We start from the raw sequence: 27,862 nt of genomic DNA on the forward strand, positions 1-27,862 counted from the left end.
TTATTTCTGCGAGTAGAGAAAAATACTTTGTTGAAGCAGCCTTAAAAAGAATGAGAAATGAATTCCCTCCGTGCAAATAGGAGAGGGACGGTAGAATATCTTGAAAACTGAATTACTGATCCTTAACTCTCTATTTGCCGAATCAACGCTGCAGGCTGTAAATCGTGCCGTATAATGGAGTGCACGCCAGATTGATTTCGACCACCTGGGGCTCTTAAACGTTTCTGGCGTTGTATGCTACAGCACGATGTCAAAGAAAGATACACTGAAGGCCAGAACAGCACAGAAAGAGCGTTTTATTGTGCAGCAAGATTAGTCATACTGCGGAATGATTAAACAAGAAATCATCTTACTTTACACCATGTAAAAGTAATAAAGCATTGAGACAGTTTATTTGATACTGCCGAATGACCCGTGTCTCATGACCCGTTCGCAACGCACCGTAATAGACAACCACCATTCTTCAGCCACAAACGTCATTTCGCGTGTTCCTCAGGGCTCTGTGCTCGGCCCTCTTCATTTTTTGGTATTCATTAACGACCTTCCTTGCAACATATCATCGTCAATTCGCCTATTCGCAGACGACTGCATTCTGTATCGACGCATATCATCAAACAACGATCAAGTCCTCCTCTAAAATGACCTCAACGAAATAACCAACTGGTGCACCCGGTGGCTGATGACATTAAACGTTTCAAAATGCAAGTACATGACAGTATCACGTAAACGCAATAGCTTAAATTACCAGTATTCTTTAAGGTCAATCCCCCTAACACAAGTCGAGTCCTACCGGTACTTAGGAATAACAATCACTAGCAAACTTTCATGGTCCGAGCGCATCTTAAACATAGTAGCTGAAAGTTCAAAATCGCTCAACAGACTGAGAAGGTACCTAGCCGTGTCCCCTCCATTCATCCGCAAACTCGCTTATGAAACATTAATTCGTACTAAACTAGAATATGCCTCACCCATTTGGAACCCGCACCAGTCATACCTAATTGAAGCATTAGAATCAGTACAAAGTCGTGCAGCCCGATTTATTACTTCATGTTACGATCGCAGAACCAGTGTTTCTGGCATAAAATCATCGCTTGACATACCGCCACTGTCTTTTCGCCGTAAAATTTCCCAACTCTTCCTTTTCCACAAGTTATACTACAGTTTTCCTCAATTGCACTGCACACTTCTACTCCCTCCCAATAGAACATCTCGTCGTCTTTTTAACAGCCTGAGCCTACAGCGTTTGCATGGTTCCACCAATGCCTTTCAAAAATCCTTCCTGCCATCCGCCATTGAACTGTGGAATGAGCTGCCTGAGGCAGTTGTAACTGAGCGCGATGCAAATAAATTCAAAACCCTGCTTTTATCTCATCCTTTTCGTTAGCGCACTTACAGTGTAATGCCCGACAATTTTCAGTACCACCTCTGCACATGTTACATTTTTGAACCCTTGTCTGCTAATCAGTGTTCCCGTTTTATTCCTGTATACATAGCGTGATGACCACAGTGTACCTGTGATTGTTCCCTTTTTAATTTTTCAATGCTCTTTTAACAATTGTTTTGCCTTCTTCACTGTTATATTTCAAATGTTCCTATTGTTCGTGATTTCTTATTTTTGCTACCCCCTTATGTAATGCCCCACCTAGGGGCCCTTAAGGGAAAATAAATTATGATGATGATGATGATGATGATGATTAGAAATTTATACTTGGTTTCCGCTCAACTTACTGCTACTGTCCTTCGGCTATATTAAAAGCAGGGGTTTTTATGTTGTTGGCGTTTCGTTTGCACTAACTTATTCCACTCCTCTGCGGTGTTACGTAGCTTATCAGCATATGTTTCAAAAGTGAAAATTAATTTCTCAAGCTATAAAATGTGCCTGTTGCAATGTTTTTTGTCTAAGACTCGCGCACTCTAAACACGAGTACGCCCATATGGGAGTAAAAAAGGGAGTGATCTGTCCTCTGACGCACACCCTTTTATAAAAGGGTGTGCGCTGGAGGACAACTTTACTCCCTTCTTTACTCTTTTCTGTGTAGAGTGCGGGCACCGTCTCCAGTCGACGCTATAGGTATAGCTTTATGCCCAGGGTTTGACGGAATACCGTCTGGCGAGGAGCGAACATAGTGGAACATAGTGGAAATAGGAAAAGGAAAGACGATGTTTACGGGCTCGTACGGGTCCCTTGATCAAATGAGTAAATCATGTCCAGCAATTTCGGACTGAAATTTGATAACTGCAAGATACTTTTACGGAAGTATTGAAGGCGATGGTCCATACTTCTGATATGTAGGAAAAATCTCCCATTTAAAGGGTTTCAATCGATCACCTCGAACAGTTAAGTCTGCCATGGAAAACCAATGGGGAACGGTTTTCACGATAGCAACGACCAAAAAAAAAAAACATTCAAGACTGCCGCCGGGTGATCTGCGGCTTTATGATTGTTGTAGTGAAATCTTACATTATATGAAAAAAAAATGCGCTCATAAAAGGTTTTTCCGCTCAAAATGGCTTTTGTCCAGAATTGTTGTATGTGATGCACTCGACAACAATTCTTGAAGGATGCGATCAAGGGACCGCACAGGCCCCTAAGCGCTTGTCTTTTCTTTTCCTTCAAGAATTGTTTACGACTGTGTGTTTACTATTGCCGCAAGGTGTGGCTTTAATAACCAGCGTCTCCTTCTTCGATCCTGCATCATTGTTATTGTCCCACTTACTTTGCTGTTTGAACTGGTTTTATATATTTCGGTTGTAACTATACAGTTTCACATGGCTTTCCGTTGTCGATGGTGTCGATTCGCCTTTCGACATCAGACGCAGCGGGCTGGCTTCGCGCACTTGCGCAGGACATCACGATTGCCGCGTGGAATTCCGTCCAATTTTCCAATTCGCGTTTAAAATCCTTGGACCCAGGTCTGAAGCTCCGGCTTCCATCCGGCCTACCACGACGTGAAGAAACTTTACTGTGTCGCCTGTGGCTTGGTGTAGCTTTCAGCAACCATCACTCTTTCTTAAGGCTGATAGCCCTGCATGTGCCATCTGCGGGTGTGACGAGACTGTATCCCATATTCTTTGTGACTGCCCTGCCTACAGCGCCGAAAGGCAGTCTCTCAGTCGTGCGCTGGGGCGTCTGGATCCACGTCCACTGACGGAAATGAAGATTCTCGGCCACTGGCCGGGGCTATCGTCGGCGGTGAAGGCCTCCAAGGCACTGCTCCGCTTCTTGCGAATTTCTGGCCTGCATGACAGGCTGTGACTTTAACGAACGCTGACTTTCCATGTGACTTCATTTTTCTGTAGCTCTCCTTTCCGTTTCATTTCTTTTATGCCCTTGCCCCCATCCCCTCGTGTAGGGTAGCAAACCGATTATTCTTCCGGTTAACCTCACTGCATTTCCTCTTCTACCTCCTCCTCCGTTGGAGATGGGGGCAGCTTTTACTGCACTTGTTTGCCTTTATTTGCAAATGCTGCCGTTTAAGGCCGGTCTACGCCGGTTCGATGAAAGCAGAAACGCTCGATTTCTCTGTTCACGTCAACGAACCCGAAGCAGTTGAAATTAATCGACATCCGTTCGCAGAGTTGGTTCGGCGCGTGAAATTCCGTTTGCCATAAATCTTTCTGAAATCGTCAGGAAAAGTGTTTCCGTCGCTATAAATGCTGTACCATTTTCACCTTCCACTGACGCTGACTACGGCTGACATTTTTCTAGCCATCGAAGAGAGAAGGATATGAGTCTTTTTTTTTTTTTTTTGTACGATCTGTCACAGGAAGCCTTTACTGCTTTTTCTGAACACACGTTCAGGTGGATACCTCTTTTAGCTCGCATACTGGTTTATGCACTATTCTGTTTTTTTTTTCTTTTTTGTGCGTAAAGAATAAAATGAAATGTCGTGGTGTCAATTCGTTTACCTGCGGTGACAACGAAACGGAGTTCTGTTCACAAGTGGCATACAGCTACTGACTTTCCCCTTGAGAATGGTATATTCGCAGTGCCATGGTATCTTACACTCTCCCCACAGCATACACGGTGCAGGCTTTTAGTGATATCTCAGCTTGCACCTACCGATAGCGAGGCGTCTTTATCAACTGTCTCCCGTTTATCTGCTCGTAGTCTTGATCTGACTTGGTTGTCGAGTCGGTTTATCTCGTTCATAGTATGTCGAAGTGCGTCAGTGACGTACCACCGGCACGCTTCCTTTAGATGGGTCGCACTGACGTCATAGTAGCCCGCCACGTTGATCAGGGGCATGGTGAAAACCTTTGAGTCTATCTAATCCGCTTATCGCAACCTGCTCTGATGTGTATTGTGGAATTTTAGCTACGCGTTGGCCACCATCGCGGCGTCTGTGAGTTCATTTGCAGACATAGCTACTAAACATATATCTCAGGATTCACTAACGAACTAGCCTGACTAGCCTAATTAAGAGCCTAGGCAGTCATTTGCGGCACATCTATTGGGGCGCGGTTTGCTCTTTAGGATCGGCTTGCCAAAAGGCGGACTCAGTCTGATAATCGCGAAGTGGTTCGGAAACCAAGGCTTCTCTCAGCAAATCAGGAAGCAAGTTTGAAAAACAGCAGGTCATGATGTTGCGCAGACATGCATTTTAGGGCTCGTACTGCTTACATTCGTAGTTCCGTACGCAAGTCGACACTCTACGTTACCATTGCCGCGTCCATCATGCTGTGAGCGATCAACGTACCCCGTTCGAAAGGTATCGTTGAATTCCATCTGATGGCACTAGTTTTCTGGATTCAACCCAAATATTCGTTGGGAATTATTACCTTCTGCGTCTCCCGCCCGATTGATTGTGTGAGTGGCGTCCTCTGTGTTTTGGCCAGCGCACTACAGCAACAAAATGCACTTTCTCATATGAAGGTACTTATTGTCATCTTTTAATCAAGAAGTTTCACGCGAGAAAATGGCGCTGGCTCCTACTTTTTCTTTCTTGTTTTTTTGCACGAGGGAGGTGAAAACAACAACACTGGCCCAAACAAGAGAGAAAGGTGTACCGCGTATGAGGGCGTTTAGAGCAAAGCTATACACAGCTGGCCTCGGCTCGACTGCAGCCAGGTTGGCCAGGAATGCAGGACCTATGTCGCCCCAAACATGTTTACCAGCTTGGCTATGGAATATTCGCGGCCTGCACGTAGGCAGCGGACGATTGTTGTTCGCAAAAAGCAACTTGGATAAACGGCGCGTGCTGCATATACCAGGTGTCCCAGCTAAGCGTAACGAAGCTTTTAAAAAACACGAGGTGTCTTAGCCGTCTGAAACCAAATGAGGGTTGTTTAGAGTCGCGTGACCTAGTCTGCAGTATTTTTTTCGTTCTTCAAGGTTGACTAATCAGTTAAGCTTAATTAACTAACTTTTTAATTGTTGACTTGAGCAACAAAGTGTCAATGGAAAAGTTGTAGATCGCTTTGAGAAACAGCTTACTGAGACATTTTCAGCAAAGTAATATTTACGTAAAGTACTTTTTTTACCGGCCTTTAACCATAACCCGCACAATAAGAAAAAGCTTCCACATGACAACTGTGCCACTTCAACGTCCCAAAGACGCGCCTTAAAGAATAAAATCAATTTTTTCCGAAGTCCTCTCCTCGATGAGACTTTGGGTGCACATTTGGGCAGAGAAGTGAGCGAGCAGCTGGTCACGTGACAACTTTCTTTTAATGCCAATAAATGAAGCTACCTAAATGGTAACTTGACGGAGACAGCCCTACTAGCGGTTTTTCGAGGTGATCTAAAACTTTTGCATTGACACTTTCTTCCTGAAGTTAATAATTAAAAGTTAGCTAATTAAACTTAACTAATTAACTTTGAAGAGCGAAAAAATACTCAAGACTAGGCCACGCGACTATGAACAACGCTGAGTTGGTGTCACTGGACTAGGACAATTCGCCTTTTTTAAAAGTTTGGTTACATTTAGCTGGGACACCCGGTATAGTTCAGTTCACTCAAGGTTGCAGATGCCTTTTGTCCGGCGAGTGGCATTCCCATGTCAAGCCGTGAGAGGCAAGAGAGTTAAAGGACTACAGACACCAAATTTTTGCCTGCGTGTTTTCTTCTTTCAAACGATGCGTTAGACATTTGTATACATGGAGCACACTGTGGTATTCGTGTACGACCAGTAAATAATTTATAATCGAATTTCTTCTTGAAGCAGTTTCGGTTCCATCTGTCGAACAATGGTTGTGACGCGTAGTTGGTGTTTAGGTCACGCGAGGCATAAAAAAATCGGCTATATAATTGCTGACAGGTCATTTTTTGTCATTCCAGGTCTTGGAAGAGGCTAGATTAAATGCCGGAGTGACTTACAACTACACATCAACGATTATATTACACTTTTTCTAGCGGATCACGTGATGAAATCATTAACTTGACGTCACAGTCGTCGTTCGGTGATAAAATCGAATCCTAAACAGCATGATAGAAGAAATTAAATTTTAAGTTATTTAGCGCTTGTAGGCAAATTACACCTGGTAATCTTTGTATTCTAATGTTTAACGCATAGTTTGACAGAAGATAAAGCGCAATAAAATTAGGTGAATTAGGTGTCTATAGTCCTTTAAGTGAGGAGCTAATTATGGAAACGCAAGACCCCGAGCCTCCCCTGCATTGTCCCCGCAACACGCGTATATGATCACTTAAAATTTAGAGAACACAAAGCATCTACAAGCGTGCACGATACAGCAACTACCGCTGAAGACACTGATGCCGCTTACTTCGCCAAGCCACAACCTTTTTGTCGGTGTTTTATCGTTTTTTTATCGGTGTTTTTTCGGTGTCAGGTGCCCCGGATTCGTGGACCTCGTTGGTAACTCTTAGCCGCTGAGACGGCCGTGCCGTGCTTCAGATCTTTCAGGGTGCGCGCTGTATCATTGCTAAGAAATGAAAAAAAAAAAAAAAAAAGCTCAATGTGTAAACGCGTCGGGTTGTGAAGGGTCCTGAGGGTCGCCGACATGGCGATCGAATTTTTCCTCGGCCTCATGCAATAGCGCTTCGGCCTCCAGATAACTCCTGATATAATATGGTCGCCTTGCTAGAATTTTTACGTTATCTTTCGCATTTGTCGTCGCGCTCACAATGACCTCGTTCCTACATTGCTACACCTGGGGTCTTTCAGCGGCGCCATGCAAGCAGCTGCGTCTTGCATTCACAGCAACCCTGCTCTGCACCTGCGTTAAGCTTTCCCACCATTTAGTTCTTTATTTATATGAACATGCTCTCAATCCCTAAATGGAACTGTTACAGGAGTGGGTATAGATGTACAGGAGTTGACTACCATCAGGCATACGTTCAGAGCAAAAAGATAAAAAGGAAGATCTCCCAGGAATCTTATACAAAATCAAAGGCACGATAACAAACGAGACAATCAATTTTGGCTGGTTGATAGCACAGCTGTCGCTGCAAACAGTACAAACTGTTCGAGTGAAAGCTGCGAAGTAAGCAACGTATCTATAGGCAGTTCCGTTCGCGTATTGCCCGCAGGAAAAAAGAAAAGGACTATACATTGTCGGCACAAGTGTACAGTTCAAGCGTAAATTCGTGCTTATGGCGTGTTCCCCTGGAATGGTTGAAAGTGACATGTGTATTAGTATTCATGTTAAACGCTTTATGAATTATCAAGTATAAAAACTTAACTCTGTGCAAGGCTGCGCGGCTTGCTATAGCATAGCTCGGTCTGCTCGGATAAGCCTGTGTGCTCGTATTTAATATATAAAAAACAAACCACTTTTCGTTGTACTTGATCCCTGCCTTGGCACACCCTTAAAATTTTTTTTACACAGTCTATAGACTGTCCATAACTTTCTGTCTATAAAGTCTATAGACTCTCCGTAGACAAATCCTAGAGAACAGTCTATAGGCAATGCAAATGCTGTAGACAGTCTGTATACATCTATAGATTTATGGCCATACGCTTTTAGTAAACTTTTATCTACAGACAGTCTATAGCCTGTGAATAGACAAAAAGAAACATCCATAGGAAGGCAATAGAGTCTATAAGAAGTTATTAGACTGTCTATAGACCATTTTTATGAGGGCAAGCCACCTTAGCCCGAGCAACGCTTAGTTGGTTGCTTGGTTGGCCTCAAATAAAATGGCACATACCCACTACGGGGGAGTGGCCAAGGAGCGATGCACGCTGTAGTCTTGATTTAAGTGTGAATGAGAGTAAACACGGAATGAAATACTTTCGTTACAAACAGACTCAGCAGACCTTCCAGTCTACATATAGTGTCTGGTTTTGGTTGTCAATGTTTTGTTCGCATGGATTCCATATTGAACTCTGGACATAATGATATGAGCCGCAAATCCGTTGAAAATCTTGGTTCCCTGAGAAAACTTTCCGTAACTGAAGACGCCCAATATTAGCGGGAGTTTTATTAGTAGGGTAGCACTGTACAAACAGTTACGATTTTGCGGAAAACAACCGAAAAGTTATTTTCAATTTTTAATTGTATATATCACGTGCAGGTCAAACTTCCATTATTTTGTGTCGGGCACCTCTTTATTCTGATATATTTTTGTTTTGAAAAAACGTAATATAACTCTGACAAAAAGCATTGCTAAAACAGGGCAGGGTGAAAGAGCAATCCAGGGGCTGGCTAACTTTAACTAGAACACTTATGTGCGAACTGCAAAATAAAAGCTTCAGAAATGTGCAGAATAAGCACTCGGATGTCAGCTTTCATATGTGTCATCTTTTCTCACTCTGGTCCTTTTCAGCCCTGTTTTGTTCCAATGACAGAAGTGTTTTTTTTTTTTTTTTCCAAGGGGGAGGGGTGTTTTTTTGGAGATTTCAGCGCGTATAGGCATTATATTGGTTCGCGTTTGCGCGACTACAGACTACACGTACAAGAATTTCTCGGACTCCAGTATTCGTCACACGAAGAACAACCTGGCGACGTTCCTTTCAAGGGGTCTAAAGCATTACGCAGTATGAGTCCTGTGTCGTAAGCAGTGAATTCGCTTTAAACATTCGTGCCGTAGGCATATTCATCTTGGTTCGTGTCTATATAATCTGCCTTAGTGCACACTGAAACGCCGCAGAATGAGCACCACTCCTTCTTAATCTCATATCTGATAGGGGACTGAGTTCCTCTGCAATAGATGCAATTATTTCCTGAAGTCAGATTTGTGCCTAGAATAATCGCTCATTCATTTTAGAACTGATATTTCAAACGTCATCGAAATTTTTAACTCCTGCTGTGCGGATAATATATGCTGTTGTGCGGTTAATTTACTATAGGGTGCATCTGTTGTGGATAGATGCCTTCGCCGTAAAAAAAAAAAAAGAAAAGAAAAGAAAAGGTAATTGAATAGGCGCTTTATTTCTCAAGCGCATAGCAAGTGGTAGCTCGACTGTTCGCCTCATTTTCCAAAGAGCACATGCTATCGTACTGCATACAGTATATTCAGCAGTGTAAACAATGCAAAGGTCTTCAGGGCTAATCCGAAAATCCATCGGCGGTGAGTAGTTTAATGCAGTGAGTAGTCCTGAGTGCCTGTGACTCATTTTGTTGAATGCCTAACCTTAGCAGAGGTTGTTTTTTTTTTTTCACTCCTTTGTTTTTAAGAGTCTTCTGCGTGGAGGCACTGTGCGTCGAGTGCATGTTTGTGCCTTCTTATCGGTGGGCTGAATGTCCGATAGCATTGCTGACAAAAAAAAAAAATACATTGTTCATCAAAAAAATGCATTCATCGCCAGACATCTCAGAGACAAAAGCCACTGCTGATTGTTTCTTTTTTTTCAGACACCGTGCTAGTTTGGTATTGTGTTGTTAAATTATTGCCATAAAATTTTTGATTTAAGAAAACTTCTTTGTCACGAGGGAGCTATTTAAGTTTCCAGCAGTTTGAAAAACCAGGCGAAGCTTTAAAATGTATGTTAGTTACTGGAAGTGTGTGAGATGCGAAATTTATTCTTTAATACTCTTCAGGCATCGTTCCTCCCTGTGCTATCTATGCAGAATTTCACAAACAGGTTGAAGGCCACCGCCTTTGTAGATTGTGAGGTGCAGCTTTCAACATCTCCTCGCATAGACCTCGAAAGAGCTGAGCTCCCGTTCAAGACCGTAATCAACAGTCCAAATGCCAGCTGCATCGAAGGTCACGAAAAGGTCTCTAGTAGTACATCATCTCAGATTATTATGTCTTATTGTTTTTAGTCTAGCAAAGAAAGCAAAAAAAAAAAAAAACGCGCATTTCAAGACGTTGGGAACGTTACAGCAAATTTATAAATTTATCCATCCTGGCCTATTGGTGTAAATTAGGTTTAAACTAATTGCAGAAAAAAAAGACATGTTATATCCAGGATTTCCAAATTGTTTTTTTTTTCTAACATGCATTACCTAATTAAGGAATACGACCCTCTTAATTAAATATATATTAAATATAAAAATATAATTGTATATATTCTGTACGAGTTTGTAACCGCCCACTGCCTTCTCTAATGCCCTCCAAGGGCCATGAAGGAACCTGAAATAAATAAATAAATAAATAAATAAATAAATAAATAAGGCGGCTAATCAGTTCAATTATTTTTGTTTATGCGACTGTGGTGGTTAAATGAAGTAAACATAGCTTTAAGAGACAGAGGAAAAGAAAAAAAAACGAAACTGAAGAGCAACCTCACTGATAAAAGAGGCCGTCTGTGGCTTCACTGTAAAACACACGTGCGAAACATTGTTTCCGGTACGTTTGTGCACTCCCGGTTCAATAAATCATCCAGTGCATGGATAAGTTATTGTAAAAGACTTACTTTTTTTTTTTCACTTTACCACTACTTTTCTCTCTCTTTGCTTCTGTTGTCTTTTTAGTACTCCGTGTAGTGGCGGTAGGAAACGAAGCTTCTAAGTCATGTTTCTCCTGCCTTTCAGTATAACATGATTGTCAGTTTGCAATTTCGGTTTCTCTTATTTCTTCTGATTGAAGTCACAAAAACAAAAGCGTTACTCTAACTACTTCGCTGTAACCCAGAGCACGCCTAGCTAGCTTGTTTCACAGCGGCCCTTCACATTCAAAGCACCCCGAAGTCAAAGGGACGCATGCCTCGACGGCAGGTATTTACACCGCACGTGTAGTAACATCAGAAAGAAAATTACTAGCACAGTGAAACGGATACTAGTAATTTCGACAAGCACGCTATGAAACTACCGGGAAGCTGACAGAGAAATCGCCTCACAGTTCACAGAGGACAGTGTCCGGCTACCTAGTCCGGTCTTTATCGGAAGCCGTAAAGCAGAAGGGGAGGGGGGGGGGGGGCGAATCAGACGCAAACAGCAAAAACAGCAAAAGCTTCGGCGCGTGCCTCTTGTCTGGCTTCCCTCGCCACAAGCGCCGACTGTTTTTCCGGTTCCTGCGCCTTCCGCGTTGGGCCCCATTCCTTTCTTTGTTTTTGGTATTTTCTTTCGCTTCGCCCACTCCGCATGCCACTGACCGGCTTCGTTTTTGTGCTGCTCTTTCGTTCTTTGCCGCCGCCGCTACCCCTGCACGAGGCGAGGGGGCAGCCGGCTGAATGGAAAATTCCCAGTGACTGGCGATACCCATCGGCCTTTCCTGACGGTCAAGGACTCCCCGGTCCGGCCGCTGTAGATTTTGTTTGTTCTGTTTAGATACTGAACCTTCTTTACATGTTTACTGCGGGCTACTCTATGCAGTACACATCAGGGACTTAAATTAATGAAGACCGCACCACCTCTGGAGGCGTCAATAGCTACCCGTATTTGCAACTAACTAATACTTTGTTACGCTGGGGTGTTACTCTGACTGAACGAGTTCGCTGAACTGACAGCGGCCTTCAAATGTTAGGAAAGTCGCCTTCAGCGTCCTTTCTGTAGCTGTTGCCGTCTGCTCAGGATGTTTACCATTAAGTGTCAAATAAAAGTGTGCTCGAATTTTACTCGTTTGTTCAAATGCGACAGAAGGCAGTGAAAACAGGACATCGAACTATTCCTGTGTTTACGGCTGCTATGCAAGGAGTGTCTTGAAGTTTTCAAGTTCCACAAAAATCAGGAGGGAGGGGGGGGGGGGGGGGGGAATTACTGGCAAAACATTGCATGATCAGCAGGTGTTATCAATTTACGCCGGAAGAGCGAATTAGATAGAACAAATCTGGGAGCTTTCGCAACCAGTCTGCAGGTTCACTTTCGACTCGTATGCAGCGTTAATCATGAGTTCGTTCGAATAAGAGAGGAATTGACGATATTTGTAAAGCCCCTCAAACTTCAGGGACTTCAGATGCGTGTAGTGCGCAGCGCCATCACTTAGCGCTCCGAGAACTACACCCGCCATGTTGGTTCTGTCGAGAAAATGAAACCACTGCCCGGCGTTGGCTGCATTTGTGAGGTGAAATGCCGATGCATTGTTGTGCTACACCGTGCACTCTGCCAGAATGCTAGAAAGCGCTTGTCCTTCCTTCTCTTCTTGTTCACTGTCGCCTGTTTCAGCGCTGGTAAAAGTTTCGAACATGAACCAACTAGCTCAAATCTCCGTGTTACCGAAACGACTTCCTCTACCCGTGGAGGGGCTGATGAGCAGCTCGGATTTGGAAGGTGGGCAGACCAGTCCGGCATTCTTAGCAACTTGGGTTGCTATGTCAGCACCTTCTTGTAACGCTCCTAATTCTGCGTCGCTGTCTTTCTTTATCCATAGCGTAATGTCGTCTGCGTACCTGCTGTGATAGTTTGTTTGGTATATCTTTCAATCGCTGTGGGATGCCTACAAGGCTAGACTGAATAGCAGCGGTGATAGTACTGCCTCTTGCGGGGTTCCTCTATCACCTGGCTCTATCATGTCTCTAGTGAAGTCAGTGACTGAAGCTTGCATTTTGAAATTCTACTCGCGAGATTCATGACAGCTTCGAAAGCTTGCTAGCAAACGACGCAACTGCACGACTAGGGCTCGACCGAACCCATGTGGCAAACGGAAGCTACGGGCGCGGTGTTGCCTGACCTCCAAGAAGTTTCCCATATCATCTATCGAACATCGTGCTTTTGTGAATCTTAATAAGTCGGTGTTCCACAGTAGTAAATTAATGAATTCATTTTCACTTCAGAAAATTTCGACGTATCTTGTTTACGATTGTCTGAAAGGTAGTTTGCATAGCCATAGCGGGCCAATTTCGCGTTAGAACAAACCGGTAACAAGAAACCACACTTGTTGGGGAAGAATTGACCAGTATCCAAGTAAATTTTCCACCAGTGTTAGGAGATATGCCTCCACCATAGATGCTTCTATTGGCGATTAAATTCACTCTCCAAAAGGACTCGTTTTCAGTTGCGTCGCCTTAAACATTTTCTCTTCGTCACCAAATCGGGTCCATTATTCCTGAAAAATGCAATATGTTAGCCTGAACGCAGAATTGGAAAGCGTTACATCTTCCCTGTTTGTTTGCTTGTCTTTTATTTCACAGAACCCCTCGTCAGTGGAAATATAAAAAAAAATTTGGAGGCTTATCAAGGTTAAGCCCCAGTGGATGCGAAGCAGCCTTCGTTTTGCATTCTTATTATTAACGTCCTTAGCGTTTGGAGGCATCTTGACCGCATTAGCGCGGCAGACTAACTGCAGATCAACTTCCTTGCTGTAGACGCCCGCGCCGCGGGTCGCGCATACGCGCGCACTAAAACATACCGGAATCGAAACATAAAGGACCGGCTCGGAGAGCGAAAAACTGAGGGAGAAAACGACTTCAAAACACTCGGCTTGCGAACGCTGGCCGCGTGACGTCATGCTCCCTCCTTAGTTTTTTTTCCTCCATGCGTGGAGGCCTCCGCCGGGCGACGTCCGACGGCGCGATATGAGGCCCCATCTGCAGCCGGTGTGACGTCATCACGTGACGTCACATCATGTGATCTCACTTCAAGGTCAATGGTGGCCACCGCCGGGCGTCGCGCGAAGGCCCGATACCTACGTTAATATGCTTCGCACAAAAATTGGCAGTGGTTTAGCTCTGGTTAAACCTGGAGGATTGCGAAAGCAACGAGGAGAAAGAAGAGGCGCTGGAGAGCGCGCGGCAGCGGCGGCGGCCCGGCGCGCCAGCTGTGCGCCGTGTGACGTCACTCTTCCTCGCGCAGGCGCAGTATGGCCTTTCGTCAGCTCCGCGAAATGGCTCGGTGACTCACGTAGTGTTGCTTTCGCAACAAAATTATAAAGGAGGAAACTCGTTGCGTTAGCGAAGCGGATATCTCTAACGTCAGCAATGACGTACTCTTGCGCTAGTTTAGACCTGTACAACTCCGGGAATTCGTGAGCCTGCATTTTTCTCCGTCGCCTTCTGTCAACGCGTGGAGCGTGGCTAAGCAGGCGCTTCGTAACTCGTTTGGCCAGCCGCCAAGATGTGTGGCGTGACGAGGCCGGTCGACGAACGAGTCTTGCCTTTCGATCTTTCCTCCAACCAGCTGAGAGTTATGTCAGCGCGTATACATGGAACTCACGTGGAGTCTTTCGCATCTTGTTTTGCGCTTCAGCGACCTGTGGACACAGCAAAGCGAATGATATGTCAGGTATTAAAAACCCGACAGTCACCGAAATCAAGGGAAGTCTAGGGGAATGTCTCTGTTTTCTTTTCTTTTAAAATTGTGTTGTTGAAGGACGGAAAATTAGTAGTGTAATCATTTTACGGCTGAAAGAGAATTGATTAGAGAGTAAATGAAAGTTGGTACGCGAAACTACCTTTACAGAAAGTTTTAGATCAGCCTTCCCTTAAGCTAAGTCATTGTGGCTTTAAATAAACGTTTTCATCGACAGTCTACGGACTGTCCATAGACTCCTGTCTATAAAGTCTAAAGACTCTCCATAGACAAATCCTAGAAAACAGTCTATAAGCAATACAAATGCTATAGAAAGTCTATAGACAATCTACAGCTTTATGGCCATACACTTTTAGTAGACTTTTGTCTATAGACTATGAATTGAAAGAAAGAAACATCAAGGCAATAGAATCTATAAGAAGTTTATAGACCGGCTATAGACCACTTTATAAAGGCGCATGGTACGTTCAGTATGGTATGGTAGGGTGGTGTTGAACAATGCAAAATTAGTAGTGTAATCATTTTATGGCTGAAAGATAATTGATTAGAAAGTAAAAGAAATAGGGTATACGAAACTGCATGGTACGTATGGTATGGTATGTTACAGTACGGTATTGTATTGTATGGTATGATACGTTGCGGTACGGTACGGTACGGTATTGAATGGTTGGTGTTAGTCGGTTTTACTTAATTAAAAAATAGTTAACAGAAAAATATGTTAACGTCCCCAGGAAACACAAAAGCGCAAGCCTCGATGAACAGCTAGTTCAATCACTTCGTGGTTTGCGACGCTGGTAGACGACGAACCAGAATAGGAAAAAAATTTGCTGACTTCAACTGAGAGCACATAACCAAATAACCCCCAAAACATATTTTACTCTAGGATAAAATCAGAGGCAATGAACACTTCGTTTATATCACTAAAATAAATGCGCCTATAATGAAATCCAGTGAAATTAATTTATACAAATGATCGCCAAGGGAGGTTCATCTATTTATAATGGCCTTTTCCGAGTTCTTTGCGTGACATTAGGCACTGGTTAGCCCGGAAGTTTCTGCACGAAGGCATAGGCTATACGTCGCTAGATGTGACAGACTATGCACTCGTGGGCTTAATATCTCAAGACAGCGCAGTACAGACTTCTTTAAAAAGCACGGAAACGAGATACGTGGAAACGCTTAATTTTCATCGGTATATGTGAGCTATCTTGAACAGTCAGGAATAGGAACCTTGGGACAGACATAGCGGCGCGCCTTCGCCATCACACTGTAGTAGATAACGGTTATCAGAGATTTCATCTCCCGCTTTCTGCGGCGGAGCAAAGCAGCAAAATGTATGGCTTGACGAAGGTGGTTCCGTCAAGGGAAACTGCCGGGAGATGAAAATGTGGGCAACCTCAGAGGCAATAAACGACTTTTAACTAGTACAACCAGAACGCACGCACACGGAGACAAAAATTAAAGACGATGCAAGCATTTCGCTGAAAACTACTGCACAAATAGTACACCGACTCGATACATATGCAAAAACAGTAAATAAAAAAAAACATCCTCGGTGGATCATTTCAATGCGTTCACATTGAATCCGTTGAATGCGTTCGTTACGCACTACTCTATTATTATGCAACATAGAAGTACTGGTTCGTTTCTATAATAAGACTAATCATCCGCTCGTTTTCACATCAGCACACGGCGACGTTCAGTTATAGCGACTAGTGACTGCAATTTTGCTTTGCCCTGCACCTTCCGCTCCTTAATACTTCCCCCACTCTACCAATGCATGCTTAAAGGACTGTGAATACAAACTATATCAATTTTTTTTCTCTGTGTGTGTGTTGATGTTTGGGTTGATTGCTGAGCAAATTGCATTTAAACTTTTTCCCGCCACTTGATTCAAACTTGTGATGTCTACTCCGAAAAGGACTCCGAGATCACCGTTTTGAAGTGAAAGGCGGTGTTTCCTATAACGTCTGAGATCCGCGCTGAAAAAAACCCGCGTAGACGCACGCAATTTACTAGCGAAATTATCCACTGATGGCGACACATTCGTGTAACTTTTTGGTCTTTTCCTCGCTTATAGAACCTTCGTTTTCAATTAAAGTAGCGCCCCTGTCTTTATAACGTCGTCATCTATTAAAAAGGTCACGTTGCGTTTGTCCTGTGTCTGTTTACAGCTTAAGAAAAAAAAAAAAAAACTGGAGATCGCACTTCGAACATGGCGAACACAACCGATGCCCTCTGCGTTACAACCCGGTCGCCACACTCCTCCTGCGGTATCGCGGCAAGGACGTTGGCTCGTTCGCCAGCGTAAAACTCGCTCTGCGCTATCGTCAAGGCCGACGGCGAACGCCCGAGGCCGGGGGGGGCTCGGCTCTTCGACCGCATCGCCGTACGCGCAGATCTCGTAAACCAGCGACACGTCCCTCCCGAAGAGACGCGTCCCCCACGTACACGTCCTGTAGCTGGCACCGGTTCGGCGCCTGCTTTTAACGGTGAACGCGCTTGCTACGAGCGCGTCTTATACGCTTGGCATTCCAAAGCTGCCAAGGTTGAACGGAGTGCAGCAGTGTGCAGGGCTTCGGTCGCCCTTTACAACCGACGCCCTGCACACCGACGCCCTGCACAAGCGACGCCCTGCACTCCGTTTAGTGGACGTAATGCAGCGCCGGGTCGAGGACCTGTACCACTGAGTTATCATGGCGGCGTCAGCGTAGCTTTATTATTTAATTGTTTTGTAACAGGATTTAGAGGGAAAACAGACTAAGGACAGCTAGCCAAAATGGCGGTCCGAGCTCTCAGGTCAACAACCCAACGATCTCGCGCCATGCACTGGCGGTGCGGCTGCCCATCTTGCTCTTTACAGTTTTTTTTTTTTCATATTTTCTCGTGGTTTTGACAACAACCACGGATGCAGACGCACGACAGAATGGACGGCTGAGTAGGAGGCTAAGTGACAGGGGGACGTTCCGGCGGCTATAAACAAACAAAAAAATCCGTGCAGCAATTTTTTTTTAGTGACGAAGTCGAGCACCAGCCACGCTTTCGCAAACATGTCCATTATTCTTGAACAAAATTTTTGGATATTGCAATATCCTAAGGTACTCTTATGGAAATATTGAAGGTAATGGTTCATTGTTGCGATGCGTTGCAAAAATATTTCTACAGTTCTGCCATCGCTCGCATCGAGCAATTCAGACTGCCATAGAAAACCAATGGGAAACGTTTTTGAGTACAGCAAAAACGTCAATAGCAAAAAAAATGGAAGCCTGTCGAAGTGAGGTCTGCGAATATATTGATTGCTATAGTGAAATCGAACAATATATGAAAAATCCCCGTTCATAAACTATTTCCAGCTGAAAAATGCTTTTGTCCAGTATTGCTCTGTATGATCTGGCAGAATATTACAAAAAACTCGCTTTGGTAATCATATAGATCGCAAGAAAACGGGTAAGAAATCCGCCCTTTTCTTTTTCAATAGTTTGTGCTTATCATTTCCTTGCGTTGCGACTGAGTGAATCGTTCGATGTTTAAAGCAAAAACGTTGAATTTTATTTTTGCTTTTACTCAATCTTTCGTGTTCTCTGTTCTGGCCTCTACAAAACTAATTAACTGTTCGTATTCATTTGAATTTGAGTAAAACTAATTTTTTAGTCGGCACTTCAGCGTAACTAGTCACCCAGTTGGAAGTCTTGGCCAAACTGTGGCACTGTCTTGTATTTCGACCAAGAAAAAGCGCAAGTGACTCGTGGAAACACAAATTACGGAGTCCACGGGTGGTATCAATAAATGAGAGCCTTGTGGCAGTCCCAGTTAATCCCGTTTCATTCTGGCGCAGTCGGTTCGCTGGAGGAAACTGCAAACAAAACACCTTCCATAACCTCTTAATAAAATCCTCCCGACCATATGCCGAGACATATGTCTGGAGCGGAGACAGGCCAACACTCTACCACACAACATGGGCCTGTCAGAAAATCACACTAGTCCCACACACACTACAGAACAGCGGGAAACGGCGCAGTCCAGCGAAGAACTGGACGACCAAGTCCGGCTGGTCGACTGGACATGCGCTGCAGGCGTGATCACTGGAGCCCTGATGGACTCGACGTCGAGTACCCTCGAGGACCGATAAAGTTCCTCACTCACTCACTCACTCACTCACTCACTCACTCACTCACTCACTCACTCACTCACTCACTCACTCACTCACTCACTCACTCACTCACTCACTCACTCACTCACTCACTCACTCACTCACTCACTCACTCACTCACTCACTCACTCACTCACTCACTCACTCACTCACTCACTCACTCACTCACTCACTCACTCACTCACTCACTCACTCACTCATTCGAAAACAAAAATCTTCGACGAAAAAGAAATAAAGAACGATTTTCTTGTACAGTAGTGAAGATAGTTGTGGGGGTTGCTTCACTTCACAATCGGCGATGTTTTTTTTCGTGAGCTCTTTTCCCGCAGATTTTTTTTTTTTTTTAATGATATCACGTGTGTGAAGCTCTGCTGCTTGTCGTTTCACACACACATGATGCGCACTTTGTTTTTACTGTGTTGACGCGTTTTTATTACTTCCCTATCGCGTTAATAAACGCGAAAATTCTGCTATCTCGCGTTTGTACACACTTTCCGAGTAGTGGAGTTCCGTGTATTGAAGGGAAGCCCCTTGGAGCCAGCTGCTTGTCACGCAAACACGCAGGCAAGCTGTTGACGCGAGGCAAACAGTAATGACAGGCGTTCTCCATTGTTCTCCAACCTCGCAAAATGAATGACAAGAGCGTTGTACGCTTCAAGGCTCTTGCTGTCCTATACTAAACGACCATCGCCGATGTAAACAACGATCGCAGCTATCGCGCCATACGCTTTTGCGGACGCTGTTATAAATAAGGTTGAGGAGCATCATTTACGACGCGCTCAGCGCTGATATAGAGCGATACAAAAAAAGCAATGAAGAATGACATAACGAAAGGCCGCAGTTATTCGGTTCACAATGACTTCATTGCTGACTCAGTGACTGCGCAGCTGGAGCTTTATAGATCTAACGAGCATTTTAACGCATCACCGCTTAGTTCACCGATCTCTGACTCTATAGAAAGAAAAGTATTAAGATACAAAAAGCCGTCAGACATTTTCAATTTTCACAGCTGCGCACAGGCCGAAAGCTGTATGTTTTCCGGGGAAATTTCGACTGTAATTCTTAGGCTGCAGCCGAAGAAGAGCGACAATCTCTCACCTTTATATAGCTAATTAAAAATTGAAATTCTGAGACCAGACGAAGACGCTGGATAATTCTGACGGCGTCTACGCGGTTTGTCTGGCGGCCCGTTGCATGTCGGGAGCTGGAAAACTGTACTGTTTGGGAACGCAGAGTTTATTTGGACGGGATAAAGTGAACGACGTCACGATCATATGTGATCTATATAGCTGGTGTTTGTTCTTGTCGGGCAACACTGCTCCTTGGAGGGTACAAGAGGACTATTTGCAGACCGAAAGTTAGGACGGACAACAGAGACCAAGACGAAGCGCAAACAACTGATTTTGTTCAAGGTTCTGCAGGGTTTATATCTGATGGCAAAAAAAAAAAAAAGGAGCGCTCTTGATTGCCCGCGAAGATAAGTGTGTGAGCGTCCTTCGACATCCCCCAGTACGAAAGAGATCGAATTTCTAAAAGGAAAGGTTTGATAAGCATGTCCTCTTCTGACGTGTTTTCTTGCAGTCAACAGTGACTGAAACCAAGGAAGGCATAGGTGAAATTTTTTTCGTGGTATTGATCAATCGTAAATTAGTAGTGTAATCGTTTATGATCTAGTGCTTTATCAGTTATCTTTCAGGCAAAAAATATTATGCTATTTTCTCAATAACGACCACCATAAATGAAAAAAAAAAATCCCTTATGCTTTCCTTGGTTTTAGCGACTGTTGGCTTCCTTGATGTGTATGTCATGACGAGCCCCTCATACCCTACCCTTCTTGCACTTAGCTTTCCATGTCAGCATGTGGAGGAAAAAAAAAAAGTATCGCCTATGCAATGACGTTCCCGCTTGTTTTTATGTCCGTCTACTGTTTTTCTTCCCCTCTGCTCTTTTCGTTTTTTCGGTGCTCATATTTAAACCCCTGCATATAGAACCTTGAATAAAATCAGTTCTTAGTTTGCGCTTCATCTTCATCTTTGTCGTTCGTCTCAACTTTTTGTGCACGTTGTTGTTGTCATTACTTAGAGGACAACAACAACAACAACTACTACTCCTGTACGCTCAAGCACTGCGGTTGTCCACCATGAAGGATGAGGGTAAAATTATGCGGCCACGTGTTTGTGTTCATTTTTATTGTTTTTTTTTCTCGAGGAGGCTTCGTAACTTCAAGCCCACATTAAGGTCAGGCGGCTTAGGTCTTGCTGCCAGTCCTCACTGCCATGAGCACGTAAAGCGCATGACTAGTGGAATCCATTACGAGGAGGGACACTTGACAGGCATTCAAACAGCCTTCATTCACTAAGGTTCAGAGCCAACGAGGTTCATTCACAGCCATTGAGGAAGGGTTAGGCGGGATAGAATTGGAATAGAATAGTTTCGCTATCCTTGAGTACCCTGACTAGTCTTTTGTGCTGAAGAAGTAGCCTCGTTGTACTTAGTTATGCGTCGTGCACAAGTCAGGATGGTTTTTGCAGCACAAAATCCGCATGCCAGTGTCAAGCAGCTAGACAACGCAAACGAGCTGCAGATTTCTCGACAAACAAACCAGTTATTTTTCCTTTTGGTTCATTGTATTCTTACCATTCACCCCGTCCAGTGACGTATCCCTCAGTCATACTGGAGCGCGTATCTCGTATGAGCCAGTCAAGAGCGACAATAATCCGAACCAAGTAGATCTGTAATGGATTCATCATATTGTCCTGGCCCTAAGTGGCAGAGATTAATTAAAACACTGTTAGTGACACTTCGATTGTGCAAAATCGTTTCGTAATTGACTCGCATATATTCGTAAGCTATCGCCTCCGGATATATCACGATTGACCAAACGCATGGCCTAATTGTGATACCAGCGGATATCCTTGTGATATCCTTGATTCGTCTGTCTTATACGTATGATATATGAGCTCTGCCCATCCTGGGCCGTTGTGTTTTATTCAGATTCTTTTATAGATTCAATCTTTTGTTCCTATTACTATTGCTGCCGTTTGCTACGTTCGGGCTGACACATGCAAGCGCTGCTAGTCGCCGGCTTGGATATCACTGACAAGACTGGTCAATCACACGAGCCAGAAAAAGAATCTACGCAGAAAGTACTGTCGGGCCGGAATGAAACGTGAACAGCTACTCTGAACAAAAGAAAATATTTTAAATTCGTTCTTTCAGCTGCGGTAAACGACTAACCTGAATCTTCTTTTCGAGTAAAGAGTCTATTGAAGTTTAGATAAGAGAGTTGTAAAGGAATATATCGTTGCAAGGTAGGAGAAAACGGCTTATGCGTGTTCGCGTTTCATTCCGGACTGACTGCTCGTCCCTTGGCCTCAAAAGCGGAACGGTGCCGGCTTCCCGCGCGCAGCTGGTATAGCAGCTCTCTCACCTGTTTACAAACGAGCCAGGAATACTCGCTGGAAGCCCAGTTGTCTCGGTGGACAGACTCGTGTTCGGACCAGTAGTCACAACGGCGCGCTTCACCGAACAGGGTTGGACGCATGCACTTTTCAGGCGTCGCAGAGCGATCGCCTCCGATGAGGTCGGGAGAAACCGGAGGTTGAGGAAACACAACCGACACCCCCAACAGCACCAGCAACGGCTACCGAGAAAGTTATGTCACTGACTCGTCACGTGCACTGTTGTGCTGTCGCGCCTTCAACGAGATCTTCGCTTCTTGCTCGAGGAAGGGCAGAAAACACTGTCTTCGTAAACGTCTCAAATCCTGAAGGAACTCCTTGAGGACTTGCTGCCTAGGCGCAGTCTTCGAAAGAACCTTGCTGGAAGTCGCAACTAGTTTGCCTTCGTACAATTGGCGTTCGTTATCGCACTTGTGTTTCTTTCTCGTTGTTATTTTTGCCTCCGTTGGTATTCAGAGGTCAAATCTTGAAAGGTATCAAGGCGCAAAGAAGGCCAACACGTTGTACGTACTGTTATACTGGCGAATCTGTCCACATAAACCGCGCACACTTCCACGACTGGCTGCTAGGATGTGTTGCGAGTTCACGCAGAACACACGTTTCCGGCAGAACACTAGTTTCCTCCGAACCGCCTGCGGAAAACGGGTCGATGTCCCGACGATCCCCGGCTTCTCCTAGTCCAGCACAGGACGTGAAGTCTTGTCCTTGTAGAGCCTCTGTCCAAGACGTGGCCGCAGCTTTCACCGCAGCCGGATGCTGTTACCGCCCCTGCGGAAAGAAAGAGGGGAGAGAGTGTTTAAAACCGTTATCGAAAATAACGAGGTAAAGAGAAGAGGTCAGAAGAAGTCGCTTGCGCCAATTTTTAGTTGCCTGGAAGTTGCGACAGGGGGAGGAAGCGTACTCTCGGCGAGGAAAGCAAGATTGAGGGAAAGAGTGGAAGCCAGGAAGTGTGGACCACTGAAGAAGGGGAAGGAAGGAGAGGGAGGCCGACAATCGGAAGCTCCAGATCTCAGTTCCGCCACTTCGACGCAGCGAGTGGCGCTGCGCGTTGAGTAATGCCAACGCATCGCCACAAACGGAGGCGAAGCAGCCAAGCGGGCAAGGGCAAACACACCGCGCACACTTTCTCTTTTCATTATTGACCGACGAAGAGCGCGCTTGGAGGCCACGACCAAACTGTCCGGAAACGAAAAAAAAACGCGTGCTGAGAGAGAAGCACAGTATGAACAGACAACCTGCAGCAGAAACGCAAATGAAGTCGTGGAAGAAGGATACGCGTTAGCGAAGGCCTCGGCAAAACAGAGGCGCGAGCGGCGCGAACGCACCGTCGACGTTGTCTCGGCGCTTGGTGAAGGTTACACTGCCGGCGCCGCGGTGGGGTGTCGTACGATCGGGTCCCTCCTCCGCTCGTCGTCGTGTCGCTGGCGTGGAAGGCAGCAGCGCTCGAAAGAGCGAGCAACCTGTGCGAGTGCGTGTGTTCCGTTCCCTAGCGGCGCGGATGCGTGGCTGCCTACCGGCTCGCCGCGACGGCTTCTGCCGGGGGCGCTGGATTCATTTTTTTTCCTACTCGCTTTCTCTCTCTGTGGTTGCCTTTCGCATTTCTTTTTTGTTTCTTCCGAGCGAGCTACAAGTGTTCGCCGAGCGAGAGAGGGCGATGCAGCTGCACGGCTGCGAACCGAGGCGGTGAGTCGTGGGGAGAAGGAAATAGCGAAAGGAGGAGAGAGTTCGTATCGCCACAGCGGTGTGGAGAGGGTAGTCAATCTCTTTCCTCGGCTGTCTGGCTTGTCTGCGGGCTTCAGGGGAGAAAAAATGAAGGCGCTTTTCCTCGCTGTTGCGTCTTCGTTTCGGTCGCTTTACGGATCAGAGAAGAGCGCTGCGCTTTCATTTGATACGCCCCCTCCCATACACCTGCCTCGCAATGGTCTCCGTCGGTGTACGTCTTGTTCCGCCTCTCCGACCGTGAATTTCGCAGACGTAATATCCTCCGCACCTAATGCTTTCCTTCCCCCCCCCCCCCCTCTCTCACATCACTCCACTTCCCTGAGACGACACCCCCGACTCCTGCGTTTTTTTGTGAGGGCATTGTCTGGGCCCCTGTCTGGCCCGCACCGGCCTGGCTGAGAGCGTTGTAGGGCCGATGCTGGCGTCGGCTATGACGATTTTGTGCTCCTGCTGGCCAGTTTGTTTGTTTGTTTGTTTGTTTGTTTCTTTGTTTGTTTGTTTGTTTGTTGAGCTTAAGACAGTACAGAAGTAGTGCCAAGGGGCAGAGACAAAAGGCGATAGCAATGAACGCCTGACTGGGCCAATGTCCCTACAAAAACTTGCAGCACAAACAGCACACACACATAGGAATGAAGATAAAACAAACTTGCACATGAACAGAGGCAATCTGTCGATTACAGAGGAAATTAAAAAGAGCGGGATTGAAGCCAGCACTAAGTAGTCAAATTATACAATTGTGTAAACTAAGCACATAATAAATTGACAGAATGAGTTGAATAATAAAATACAGAACCAATCAGTGGGCATAAATTCACGCAGTGGAAAATGATAAAATCACATTACAACACTGGATTATGACATGCTATTCGTAAGCAGAGTCATTGACCAAATCCTGTAGGTATGCTTACAAGTTATACAGAAAATAAAATTTCCCCTTTTTCCTGAAGGAAATCAGGGAAGAACAACGATTAATAATTTCGATTAAAGGCGGGAAAAAGTTCAAGCAGTTAGGAATTTGCCAGTTGAGCAGTTGCATACTATAATTCGTTCTAATGAAAGGTTTAAAAAAGGAGTAGTGCCTGAACGTGTAGTAAGGTAAATTCTTAGTGTAAATAGAAGAGTGTAAGTGTAAGTCACAGAGATCTATCTATCTCGGAAGGTTTTCCTTGTGGCTGTTGTTAGTCATAACCTGAAATATCTTCTCTTCTGTCGCTATTTTCGATACCACACTGCGTGCTGAAGCTAATATCATGCACTTCCGTCGACGCTGGGATAAAGCGATGATGCCACGATTTTGGACGGTTGTGAGCTGTTCAGTGCTTCCAGATATACCTGCCCTACTGTCACCAGGTCGTATGTCCACGACCATTGTGATGCTTGTGATTAGGCTAACTTCCAGAACTATGCTAAGTATTTGCACCGCGCCACCAGCTAACCAAACTACGCGTCACACACGCCTATGCGCTATGCGCAAAATAAGTGCTATTCTCAAAGTGCTGTGCGCAAAATAATTAGTTGAAGCTAGTCGCCTGGGGCAGCAAATGGAAACTTGGTAAGTCAGTTCCTCCGAACTTCGCGATAAGTGGGTATATCAGCGTGTTTCTTTCGAAATACCTCCCTACTTTTCTCTCGTCTGTGTGCAATTCAATACACCAGCCACGGCCACCTCCCACTCTGAAGTCTCACTTTAGTCCCAAGCGTTGGCCATGTGCCTTCTACAATGAGGGTTCAGGCAAACGCAAACGGAAGCCACTTAATTTTCATAGACACCGGCCATTCAGCCGCTTGCACCATTTAGAAGCAGCTAGTAGGCTCGGCAATCGCCGCTCCAGCTGCGAGCTGCCTGACAGGCTATCAATTGTACAGACGTAATGCTTCCTTGTCAAAGAGGGAACTGTCTGCACTGGGGACCACGCATATAGAAAAAGGATATTGCATTGCCGCACGCAAATGATAATCCGTGGTGTATGGGCGTGTCAAACAGCTTTCGCTCGGTGCTTAAATGCTGCAAGCTTCCGGCGTACAGAGCTTGCACATGCCAAAAAACGTCTTGCCTAATTTTACCTCTTTGGTCTGTTCCTTTAAACACTCGCTCTTAGCGATGATGTCATGTTCTTAATGCTAGTAAGTTTAGGGTCGCCGTCTCTTTTGTTTCAGTAGCATTTATGATCAACACTTTTATCAGCACCGTCATACTACAGGAAGTAGTGCATAACTTGAGTGTATACCTATGCCTCGATGACTTCACATAGTTCGTGTTGTTTTAGTCATGTTCTCTACACTGCCGTTTTGGGCGGCCCGATGAGAATTGTCTTTCTGTTTCACGATATCGCTATAATCAGTACTTCGCTGCGTCTGTCTTTTCAGTATGTAATGCCAAAACTTCATGTGATCTTTCTTGTCATGACTTTCTGTGTGTGCCGCTACCGTCGTTGGGTAGGCAGCACTGCTCTCGTTTTTTAAAGCGCCTTGTATGTACTGATATAAATGTGGAAGGTGCCGGTGTTGTGGCTATGTAATTGTGACGTTGCTTGTGCCTTTGCGACCCCTGCGCATTCACCTTCCTTGCGATCATATGGTAATGTTCTCCGGATAGGCGTTCAGGACCGGACTCGTACAGATGGGTCACCGTATCTGGGTGTTTTCTCTGCCTTCACGATGGTAAGCATATAGTTCCCTTCTTCCACAAAAGATGGCACGGCACTCAAGCGACTGTAATTATTAGTGGAGGGTAACTGGATTTGACACTTCACTGTGGTCTGTATGATAAACTATGAAACTGGCTTTGCGTCCACAGCAATCAACCATGAAATGTACTGAGAAGGTACGGTTGTTCTTCAAAGGAAGCATAAAAGAATCGCTCTTTGACTCTTAGCGCTTCACCCATAGCGTAGATGTTTCAGCTCATTTCAGCCGATGGCCTATTGCCGAGCGCCAAGCAAACAGAGCTTGTCTCGCTATTCTAAACCACTCGTCAAGTGACGACTGAATTCTGAAAAAAAAAAAACAAAAAAAATCAACGATATACGCGGAACATAAACATTACTAAACTCTTACCTCTCCCCTTCGAGAGTGATCCATTTAAGAAAAGCTGATGATTGCTCGACGCCGCATTATACGGCGTATACTGTTGCAGGGTGTACCAAGCAGCAAATTCGGGGTTGAAATGCTTAATGTAAATATTTTGTTGTGATTTTCGCCTAGCTTTTTTTCCTTTTTTCGTCCTTTCCACGCCCTTGTAACTGCCGGCGAATGATAGAAAACGGAGTGGAATCTAGGAAGGGCATCATCATCATCATCATCATCAGCCTGACTACGCCTACTGCAGGGTAAAGGCCTCACCCATGTCTCTGAAATTAGCCCTGTCCTTTGCCAGTTGCGGCCACCGTATCCCCGCAAATTTCTTAATCTCATCCGCCCACCTAACATTCTGGCGCCCCTCGCTACGCTTGCTTTCTCTTGGAACATCTCATGGAGCGCTCGTGTTGTGTATTTCTCCCACTTTGGTCCTCGTTTTTGGCGCTAACTTCATCATGAACAAGATTCAACTCGCCCAACTTTCCACCTTACTACTTCTGTTGGAATCCACTCCGTTACCCTTAAGAACCACCGGTTATCCTGCCTTCGCATTACAAGCCCTGCCCAAGCCCACTTCTTCGTCTTCATTTCGACTAGGGTGTCATTAACCCGCGTTTGTTCTCTCACCCACTCCGCCCGCTTCCGATCTCTTAAAGGGACACTGAGGAGAAATTGAAGTTGGCTTTTATCGGCAGAGTACCAGCTCCTGATTACAAAAACGCCAATCATACTCTTTTGCTTCACGTTTTATTTTTTAAATAAACCACTACCACCACCACCACCACCACAACAAAGCTCTTGTAACGTAGAAAAGGGCAAGAACCAAAATACAGGTATCGCCGCCACAGGCCAAACTCGCAAGTACAAGCGTGATTACGTCATAGGACAAAGCAGTGTTGCTAGAACCAATGGTTCT

General features: G+C 45.1%; 1 protein-coding gene across 6 annotated transcripts in view; it reads right to left on the minus strand.

Moving 5' to 3' along the window:
* Positions 1–27,862, minus strand: part of LKRSDH (lysine ketoglutarate reductase/saccharopine dehydrogenase) — a 74,595-nt gene that overhangs the window by 28,037 nt on the left and 18,696 nt on the right. For 3 of the 6 annotated variants that reach the window (XM_089551843.1, XM_089551837.1, XM_089551844.1), the window contains exon 2: positions 22,116–22,914. The exons of 1 other annotated variant lie outside the window; for it this stretch is intronic. The gene's annotated coding sequence lies outside the window, so the exon portion shown is untranslated. Of the gene's footprint in view, positions 1–21,322; positions 21,448–22,115; positions 22,915–23,471; positions 23,681–27,862 lie in introns of those variants that run through there. 2 more of the 6 variants (XM_089551839.1, XM_089551838.1) reach the window with 2 other exon arrangements.

This window comes from Amblyomma mixtum, chromosome 7 (genome assembly GCF_055824585.1).
Source record: "Amblyomma mixtum isolate Tamu chromosome 7, ASM5582458v1, whole genome shotgun sequence".
Taxonomy (NCBI): Eukaryota; Metazoa; Arthropoda; class Arachnida; order Ixodida; family Ixodidae; genus Amblyomma; species Amblyomma mixtum.